The sequence below is a fragment of the Lygodium microphyllum genome, chromosome 4 (genome assembly GCF_053477565.2).
Source record: "Lygodium microphyllum isolate KBCC chromosome 4, Lygodium_microphyllum_v1.1.10, whole genome shotgun sequence".
NCBI lineage: Eukaryota > Viridiplantae > Streptophyta > Polypodiopsida > Schizaeales > Lygodiaceae > Lygodium > Lygodium microphyllum.
This window is the reverse complement of record NC_141138.1, coordinates 95455980-95467070: the sequence shown is the minus strand read 5'-3', so window position 1 is coordinate 95467070 and position 11091 is coordinate 95455980. Positions and strand designations below refer to the sequence as shown.

Sequence of the window (11091 nt, the reverse complement as noted above, 5' to 3'; positions counted from 1 at the left end):
GAAAGCTTGGCATGGACTACAACAGTATCCATGCATATATCAATGATTGCATACTATTTCGAGGAGAATACGAGACTTTGGAGACATGTCTGAAGTGTGGTGCTCACAGGTATTGACAGGACTTGCAAGGGTAAACCATCTCTCAAAAAGTTCTTTGATACTTTTCACTTATCCCCCGCATAAACCACATGTTTCGTACGTCCGGCATGGCGAGCTTGACAACGTGGCATGCGCAGAATAGGTCCAAAGATGGAGTTCAATGAATACCAATGGATTCACACGCATGAAGCCACATTGACTCTACCTTCCCAGGCTTTGCCCAAGAGCCAATGAATCTTTGGCTCAGTCTTGCTATGGATGGGGTGAACCCATTCGGTCTGCACTCAACTTCTTATAGTGTGTGGCCTATAGTACTTGTCAACTACAATATCCCTCAATGGCTTTCTATGAAGAAAGGACATCTCATCCTTAGCTTGCTCATTCTCGACCGCTACAAAGTCAAAAATATGGACGTGTATCTTCGTCCATTAGTCGATGAGCTTAAGATTTTGTGGGAGGAGGGGGTCACCATGCAAGATATGAGCAAGCGCGATAGTCGACGGTGTCGCAGCACGTAGGGTTGAAGGTCACACCACAGGGGTTTGGCAAGAGAAGAATGTATGGGGGTTCAAGAGCTTTTACTCTGGAGATGGTAGAGATAAGAGAAGGGTTGAAGGTTTCAAGCCAAGTTCTTGAAGATAAGTGACAGCAGGGTGAAGGTAGATTCAAGGAGAGAAGTAGACGGAAGAGAAGGGGTTCGAAGAGATTGAAAATGTAGAACAACGCTTCCAAAAAGAATTAGAAAATATAGAAGAATACAAGAGAGATGAAGCCTGTCAGTTTCTTTTAGCACTATGAGAAAATATAACTCTAATAGACAAAAACGTGTACAAAATAATACCTTCCTCTATGTTGCCTAGATCGCCAATCAGATCCTTCCAATGGCTCCGAAAGGGGGTTCAATACCAAGACACCTGCCCAGAATCTTGCCAGATCACTCCTTCTTCATCTCCCACTTTTGGAGTGTTGTTCACTGCCTAAAAACAATGATTGCACGTCACACGATTTTGCTAATCTCTCTTTTTACATAAAATCCTCTTAAATTAGCTGAAAGCTATGTGCTTTCTTTTACATGTCATCCTAATCTAGAAGTTGTCTATAGTTTTGTAGATTTTTTTACAAGAGATAATATCTAGAAGATTAAAAATTGACTAAAATCTAATAATTTTGAATCATGGACACTAAACTAACGTCTAAAATGGCATTGGCTCTCTAAATCTAAAAGGAAGCCACACTCTAGATTTTTTTACACGGTGTGTGTGTAGCGGCACGACATCCGCCCCCTCCTAACTTGCACATCCTCTGGCATGTGCCAAAGTCTTACGGATTTGTAGTGTCAAAAGAAGTATCTTCTGCCATGTCAATGTCTTCATCTTCTGCCTCTTTTTCTTACTCTATGTCTTCATGCTCTTGAATTATATTCAAGTCTTCTAGATCATATGTTGAACTTTTTCTTTGTTTGAAGAGCTTGATTCTTTTTCCAGCTATGGGTATCTTCATGCTTGTTCCATCCAATTCAGCCAATGAATATGTGACATTGTCATGAATGACCTTTACCACATATGGGCCAAACCAATGCTTCACCATTTTCCTAGAAGCACTGTATTGATTGTCTAAGCTACTATCATAGACAAGCACCTAGTCATTTTCTTGCATTGCTATTGGTCGAAGTTGATGCCGCTTATCAAATCTTCTTTTGTTCTTTAGTCTTGCTGTCTTTAGCTTCTTAATAGCTACTTGAACATCTTCAAGCCTTCTTTCTAGCTGCCATATGTGCAAAGTCAGCAACTCTTTTCTACTGATGTCTTCCTCCCAAGGTAGAAGGCTCCATGTGAGAATAGATTTTTCAATTGGCATAATTGATTGTTGTCCATGCATAAGTTTAGCTAGCATATAGCCAGTCAGTGAACTGTGAGTAGTCCGATCAGTCCATAATGCAAAAGGTAGCATTTTAGGCAATTCTTTGATCTTTCCTCTACAAGACTTTGCTAGAGCTTTGAGAATAGGTTGATGACCTCTCTTACTCTTTGATAATGCAAAAGGTAGCATTTTAGGCCATTCTTTGATCTTTCCTCTACAAGACTTTGCTAGAGCTTTGAGAATAGGTTGATGACCTCTCTCACTCTTTCCATTGCCTTTAGGGTTGTAGGCTGATGTTAAAGCCAACTTAATACTCAATTGAGCAAAGAAATTGTGTGCCTCATCAGTATCAAACTCTCCTCTATCTGCAGTTATTTTACCCACACAATCATATCTACAAAACACTTCTTCAAGTAAAAAATGACAAACAACTTAGTGGATTTGATTGTTAAGGCTTTGCCTTCAACTTGATTGGTTAGATCCTCTCTTGCAAGTACTAAATACCGCATATTCCATATTCCTGTAGGCATGGTTATAAGATCAATAACCCATCTATAATGTATAGACAAGGGATAAGTCAGTTATAACCCATCTCGATGCTTAACCATAGAATACATTTGACACACATAATAGGTTTCAACAAAATGTACTATGTTTTGACACATGTTTTTCCACCAATATTTTCTTTGACTTTATTAAAGGTTTCCCATATGCCTCTATGGCCAGCCCACAGGCTTTCATGAAATTCCTTCATTACATGTTGTTGCAATCTTTTGTTACCTAAAACTTGGACAGGCGCTCCTTTCTTCTTCTTTGAATGCTTCCATAGATGTCATTCTTTAAGAAAAAGGCCATATGCTTTCCTCTTGATATGCTTGAACTCCTCATCAGTCCAAGTCTCATTCTTCTTCATTGTGCTCAAATATTGGCCGATCTTCAGCCAATCTTCTTCACAATCTTCTTCAAGAAAATGAACTAGAACTTGAGTAATGCAATGAGCATGCTAGATTCTAGTTGACCATCCTGTTGTTTTCAGCTTTGGACCAGTATATGCAATAACTGAAAATGTATTTTCAGTAGCCATGGAATGAAATTCAGCAAGTATAGATTCTTCAGCTTCATCTTCTTTCATCAACTATTCTTCATTGTCTTATCTTGCACGTGATGGCATGTCAGCAACTGGATTTGCCTTTCCTGCAATATGCTTTAATTTAGGGTTGAGAGATTTAATATATGCAATCCATCTTAGCATAGCAATGTCGGGTGTAGAGCAGTTGGCAATCATGCCCAAGAGTGGAAGACAATTAGTTTCTACCACTATGCAAGCACCTATAAAGTATTCACGATCACACTTTAATGCTTTTACAACTCCCCACAATTCCCTTTTTACTTGTGCATACATTCTTTGATGTTCATTGAAAACTTTTACTCCAAAACGAATTACATACCTGTTACCTTCAAGATCCTCTTGGCCAACATCCCATCCTATCCCAATTGGACTTGTATCCATAGTAAGGATGATGGGTTGACCATTTGAATAATCAGCCCTTTTGAGAGTGGGGGCTAAAATTAACAGATTCTTTAATTTACTCATAGTGACAGTATGCTCATTATCCCAAGAGAATCTTTGGCCTTTTCTTAATAATTGATAAAGATTTTTGGCTACATGAGCAAAATGTGTTATCCATTATGAGATAGAATACACATGCGCCAAGAAATCTTCTCACCTCTGAAATATTTGTGCATTTTTCTTACATTCTGATGATGGCATCTATCTTGATTGGAGAAGGTTTGCATCCATAGGGGCCACATAGATAACCGACCACTAGAACTTCTTCTACTCCAAAAAATCGACTTAGCTCTAGAAAGGGTAAGATGTAGCCTTGTTAAAATCCTGTCACAATCATGAATAGGGTTAACTACAAATGTCATGCAGTCATATTCGTCAAGCTCCTCATTCTTTTCACTGACTTCACATCCCTTGATAGGTACATCATCAAGAAATGGAAGAGTAAGTTGTGGAATAAAGTCCCTTAAGACTTTGTGCATGGCATTCATCATATGGGCTACAGAGTTTGTTGCACCTTGTGGTAGAGTGCACATGCGGACCAATCCAAGAGGTGTCTTCATTGTGGTAATGTCTCAACTTTCTAATGATAGCTAAAATTAGTCATATCTTGAATATAGGTCGCCCATAGAATAAATTGCTCTACTTGCAAAAGCTTCAGCAAACTCATCAAAAATTGGACCTGAACCAACATTTCGGATTGTGACATGATTCACAGGCTGTAGATCTTGAATGAATCGTAAAGATCCATTTTTCTTGGGCACAATAAACCATCGGTTTGAGTAGGGCACAGAAGAAGGTTCTAAAATCTTCATTCTGATCTTTTCATTTAGAAGTTCTAGTAATTTGGGCAAATGCGCCCTTGGAACAGGAATAGGCTTGAGGTTCCAAGGCACATGTGGGACCGTAAAAATGACCATAGGAGCCACAATATTTGGATCCACACAGCCTATTTGACTTGGTTGAAATGCAAAAGCTTTTCCATGTTTCATTAGCATTTGCATAAAAGAGTAATTTTCAACCATGGAAAGGAAAGAATTTTCACTTATTTTGAGCTCTTTTATACTTTTAGATGTGAACTTGTGACCAATGTTGGAAGGATCACGAAGGCTTGGATGATTTGTTGCCCTATCAGTCAGCCTTTCGCTTTCAGGAGGCAGTGGGGCTGCCACATGTTTGACTTTCTTATCTGCCATCTTGTATTTTTTCTCCACTTGCGCTTCAATCTTGTTGAGTAAACCAATCTCTTCCTGCTCAACAAATTCTTGAATTATTTGATAAAGTCTTCTAAGAAGAATTCTTCGCATAGGGCTTTTTTGAATGCAGTCCAATCCACATCTTATTGGAAAAGACCATGGATTATTTCTTGAAGACCATGCTTGGCTAGTCTGGCAAAATAATGACTCCATGCATGTTGCGATACACCAAAGAAGAGCATTTTCTCAACATACAAACGAATGAAAAAAAAGACATTTTGATCATTAAATTGTTTTAATTCACGCCCAACTTCTTCTAGGGCCTTGATAGCTATGGAATCAATCTTCTCTTCTTCTTGCCTTTGTTGTTGTTGTTGAGTTTGGTGCACTATGCGCACTAATTGTTGTAGAGTATCTCCTGAAGAATCCCCCATCTTGGAGTTCTCTTATACCAACCTTTATGTCGGGTTCACTAATGTCGCAGTGCATAGGGTTGAAGGTCACCACAGGGGTTTGGCAAGAGAAGAATCTATGGGGGTTCAAGAGCTTAGACTTCAGAGATGGTAGAGATAAGAGAAGGGTTGAAGGTTTCAAGCCAAGTTCTTGAAGACAAGTGACAGCAGGGTGAAGGTAGATTAAAGGAGAGGAGTAGATGGAAGAGAAGGGGTTTGAAGAGATTGAAGATGTAGAAGAACACTTCCAAAAAGAATTAGAAAATATAGAAGAATACTAACAGAGATGAAGCCTGTTAGTTTCTTTCAGCATTATGAGAAAATATAACTCTAATAGACAAAAACGTGTACAAAATAATACATTCCTCTATGCTGCCTAGATCACCAATCTGATCCTTCCAATGCCTCCAAAAGGGGGGTTAAATACGAGGACACCTATTCAGAATCTTGGCAGATCACTCCTTCATCTCCCACTTTGGAGTGTTGTTCACTGCCTGAAAACAACGATCGTGCGTCACACGATTTTGCTAATCTCTCTTTTTACATAAAATCCTCTCAAATTAGCTGAAATCTACATGCTTTCTTTTACATGTCATCCTAATCTAGAAGTTGTCTATAGTTTTGAAGATTTTTTTACAAGAGATAATATCTAGAAGATTAAAATTGACTAAAATCTAATATTTTTGAACCATGGACACTAACACTAATGTCTAAAATGGCATTAGCTCTCTAAATCTAAAAGGAAGCCACACTCTCGATTTTTTTTACACATTGTGCACGTAGCGGCATGACAACGGTCTGTCAATATTCGAGCTATTCTCATGTGGACTATGCATGAATTTCTTGTGAAGATTGTGGGAGAGAAGGAAGGAGTCTCACTTGAAGCTTTCTTGCTTGCACAATGGGGGAATACACACAAGGGTGGAGGCTGAAAACAGTTTTTCCACTTCTTAGTTGTGTAAGCCAAAAGAACTCTAGTACAAAGAAATAGAAGAACCCTATATATGGGTCTCAAACCAAACTCAACTAACTAAGGTGGCATACTAACTGAGCCACGAACTAGAGTAGATAAGGATAGCTATCATGTAGCTATTATTCATGGGCGGTGTACCAACCACGTCTGCAACTGACAAGTCGGTGACATAAATACACAACGGTCACCCTGGCGTATCATGAGTGGAGCTCGATATCTCAACATTTCTAGGATTCGGAGAGTGCTCAGGTAAGTAGGATTCCGTTCTCGTTGGTAATATCTATCATAGCTCATTCAAGTTTGTATGAAGTGGATAGAGGTGTTAAGACAGGTCTGGTTACCTCATGTTATCATGCATGTCCATTGTGTGGACCACAGTTAGACTCTCGAAGGTCATGAACCATGAAGAAGATGGTATATCAAGGACACGCCGCTTTCTTGCCAGAGGGTCATGAACTCATGGAAGGTTTTCTTGGACAATCTCCAGCACGTATGAATGCCCCAAAGCTGGTACGAGTTGAAAATGGTCCACACGAAGTCAAATCCAAATGGAATGCGATAGTTCTCAGTTTTCTACGAGTTATCGTATTGGATCCACTTACAGATTAACCACTTGTTGGATCCCATGCATATTTTCAAGAACGTGGGCAGCTTATTATGGGACCACATCACAGGAAAGAGAGACACTATAGGGGCATGGATGGAGTTGAAGGAGGTAGGCAAGATGGAGACGCTTTGGCCGCACTTGAGTGCTGATGATCGCTTGCAGCTACCTTGCACTCCTTGGGTTTTGTCTACTAAAGAAAAGTGCATTGTGAAGCAAATAGTCAAATCTATCCAGACTCTGACGGGTATGATGCATTCTTTCAGGTCTACATTTTCTAAAGATGACCAATTATCAGGGCTAAAATTCCATGATTGGCATAAGATATGTCAGGTTTGTACTACGAATGGATTGTAAGTGGCCTATGTATTTTGCTATTTGGAGTGTAGTCGTTGTTCATAATGCTTCCTTGTTTGTGGTAATTTATACTACTGATCATGATCGCAGGATGCCTTACTCCAGAAATACATGGGGTGATTTATAGGTTGTCAACTTCAGTGCAATGGATCTCATAGAAGGAGATTAAGACGTCCTCTATTGAATCCGCAAGGCGGGGAGCAGTGGAGACGGTCCGTCTCTTTGAGAAATACTTGCCTACCAGGATGCTCACGATACAAATCCACCTTCTTGTGCATCTTGTAGATGGAGTGGAGATTGTTGAACCTGTCCATACATGATGGATGTTCTTCTTGGAGTGCTTCATGAAAACCCTGAAAGGCTTTGTGCAACAATGAGCTCGGTTAGAAGATAGCATGGTTGAAGGTTGGTTGGTGTCCGAGGCATTAGTGCATATTTCACAATGGCTACCAACGGTGGATTCGGACAATAATAGGCTATGGTCGCTAACGGACGATGATAGACTGACTGGAGATGTGGTGGTTGGAAATGGGGTAGAAAAAAGAATGGATGCTGCAATGGAGGAGAAAGTGAATCACTTTTGTATGTTGCACCATGCCTCCATGGAGTGAGGTACTAACAAGCTAGGAAAGATCAGGAGGAAGCGTGATCTCAATTTCAACGTAGTATGCGCCATCGACCGATTCGATATCCCGAGGCCATGGAGGAGATGCCGCGGTTTATGTCAACGCAATGGTTGCATGGAGCTTTGACCGCAACATCTCGCGAAGGGGCGGAGGTCTCAACCGAGGAGTGGAAATTCTCGAGGGGATGTAGTCCAAAGGTGATGACGTGTTTAGGGTTTTTCGTATCTATATTTTATATGCGACAACTAATTGAGTGTTTCAATGTACAATACAAAATATATAGTGTGGCGTGGTCACGCGGACGACATTCCCGTTGTCGAAGGGTTTCGAAAGCAATGTCGCGACTTCAAAAGACCTTGACAAATTTCAAGATAGAAGATCAGTTCTAAAACAAGAGATATCGGTGATAATAGATGGATCAATGGATCATCCTGTGTTAGATCTTTTCTATTCAAAGACGTACATAGTTGAGAAGTACAAAGTTTCAAAAAAATAAATTCTTCCCAACAATATGAAATCCAAGTTCAAGGACAAACTGAATCAGTGCCACGTTGTTGATCCTCTGTTCTGAAAATCACAACAGCAGAGATTAAGATTTCTAAAGGCTGGCTTATTGAAAAGTGCAGTTGTCAATACCATAGGTATATAGAACCAGTTACAGGTTTGGTCTAAAATTCTAGTTTACAAAGTCATCATCAATTCTGTGTAAAGCTCCTTATTCATTGAAAGAAACAAAGCAAACATTATTCTCTGTCTCCTCTTTGACCACTTCTTCAGCTGCATCACAGTCTCATCTCAGACTTCTACATTTTTCTTCAGCTTCTTTTGTCTTCATCTGGCATATCTGACATTTTGTAAGAATATGACATCTCTTTCACTATGCATTCATCCATTATAAGTACCTTCCATTCAGACATATCTGCTCCTCGCGTTGATTGCAACATCTCATGAAGAAGGTGTTCACGAATAGCCTGCAAGAAGGCCTTAGGTCCAGAGGATCTGAACTGAAACTGGCTTCATCATCAAAGCGAATTGTAGTACTCCATTCTAGTCAGTCTGATGCTGTAACAAGTGTAACACCAGCTGATATTGACACAAAGGATGGAGAGAGAATGTTAATGACTCCTCAATGATGGACACATTGAAACATTCAAAAAATAAAATAAAATGTGTGATGGCGGTAGATCTCCAAGTTTGTTGCAAAGACAGCCTCCGCAGAGATGTGATATTGTTCATCACTGGCATAGTGCTTGATGAGGCTGCCAGCGCCCACATCGCTGGTGCCCTGTTAGAAGTTGCATGAATCTCAATTCGCTTAGCTCTATGGGCAAATTTGAGTGTATTGTGGGTTTCTTCAAAATAATTTGATGATGCAGGAGTGATCAGCCTAAAGCTCTGGCCAATTCTGTTTCTGGGTCCATGTCAAAAGGGCAAATACGCCATGAGGTACAAGATACACATGACATTGGGCGAGGTTGCTTGGAGATCAATCAGGCCTATTCCATCCGTTGAACGAAATTGTTTATGCTCTCGGGGCACTACCAGAGGGATCAACAATAAATACAAAGGCTTGTGAGAGGGTGCTTTTAAGTGAAGACAGGCTGAATCGAAGCGGCGGACTGAGGCGAAGCTGTCAGGATGGAGTGACTTCCATAACGACAATTAACAAAGTTCCTATACACCGAGCTTCCTCCCCAGAAAACCTAATGTAGCATTCCTTTTTAACTAGTTAGATAGGCTTCCCCTGTAAAGGCTATCCGTCGTTACACCATCTTTCATTGCCACTTTTTCGATGATGGAGAAAGAGCTTACATTAGCTAGGATTGCAGAAATTCCTTGCGCCTCAAAGAAAGCTCCCCCTCGAAAAAGCCTTCAACACACCATTTCCATCCAACAAAGTGGCTCCTAAATTGGCTTTTCTCCCCCTTAAATTTGAAAATCCATAGTTACATTTTGCATCTTTACTTTACCAGCCCTACAAATAACTGTTCTTGAATCACCCACATTGGCAACAAGGAGATGGTCACCCATCAAAACAGTAGTTGATGCCGTTGAGTGAGCCTCTCTGTGCTGACTATTTTCAGCTTTCAAATACTCTGAGTCCGTTTGCTGATATGTTTCAACTATTGCACTTCTTGTATCATGAATAAACTTAGGATGTTTAATCAGATTTTCGAAAAGTTTCTTTTGCACATAATCTGCAGCACGAGAACCTCCATGACCATCAAATACACCAAACAAGCCAACAATGTGCCCATCAACTTGAGCAAATCGGACCTCCTAGAAATCCGCCATAAAGGCTATTTTCCATGAATTTGCAACACCTCAAGTGCATTCTTGCACTTGAATCTGTCACTCTTGGCTAGCCAGTTTACACGCCAGCATTTCTCTCAACCAAGTCGGCGAGCAAGTTCTTCTGCAACCACTTGCCCCTCTTCATCTTCTCAAAGAAGTCTTGGGATTCCCACAGATACTCATACTTATCACCCTGATTCTCCATTGAGCATAATGCGAAACTCCTCTGGACTGTTGATCAAAACCTCCTCGTCTAGGTTGACTGACCACTTGGCAAGGCATGCCAATTAGAGCATTATTGATAAGTTCCTCTAGCTCCAAACCCTCTTCCATGCAGAACAAAAGTATAAACACAACAACTAAATATGTACAAAATATCAAATCCCACACACATAACTTTTGGGTGGATTTCACACCTCGAATGCGCAGCAATACGACACCACATGGAGCGTATTGACAAAATGCGCTCCACAATAGATAGTGGTATCATGGCAAAGTTCGAGCAAGAGAGCCGACAATGAGCAACGGATCCAAACATGGTTATAGATGAGATGAAGTATTTTGGGAACTTGCAAAGTATTGTCACGGTGGATTATCGTAGCTTCTCCATGATCCTATTCGATGTGCACTGGTTCAAAATGGTACTTGAAGGAGCTGGAGCAACAGTTCGACAAGGTCCATCTGGATTTCTCAAAATAGATTTTTTTTAAAATGGACGAATTTACGCGACACATTTGTGTTGCCAGTCCATTGTGAACATGTGCATGAACTTATGTTTTTTTAAATTGTATTATGACATGGTACATGTCACAAAAGTTAAATCTCTCTTGTACATGATTTTGAACATATAATTTTCTATCCAAACCCCTGATAACCTCGATGGTGGTATGTTATACCTTCAGCTCCCCGAAGTGCGAGAGTATATGATCAAAGCGATATTCCGAGCGTAGATGAGGACAGTATGCAAATAGAGGGGTCAATATTGCAAGGGGTGGAGGCCATCGAAAGCTTGGAGCATGTAGAGGAGCTAGCATCGGGTAACAATGATGGAAATACAGGAGT

The 11091-nt window shown here is 40.4% G+C and overlaps 1 pseudogene; it reads right to left on the bottom strand.

The window, feature by feature from the left end:
- Nucleotides 1-9660: 9660 nt before the first annotated feature.
- Nucleotides 9661-10234, bottom strand: LOC148037349 (putative protein phosphatase 2C 59 pseudogene; annotated as a pseudogene).
- Nucleotides 10235-11091: the final 857 nt, after the last annotated feature.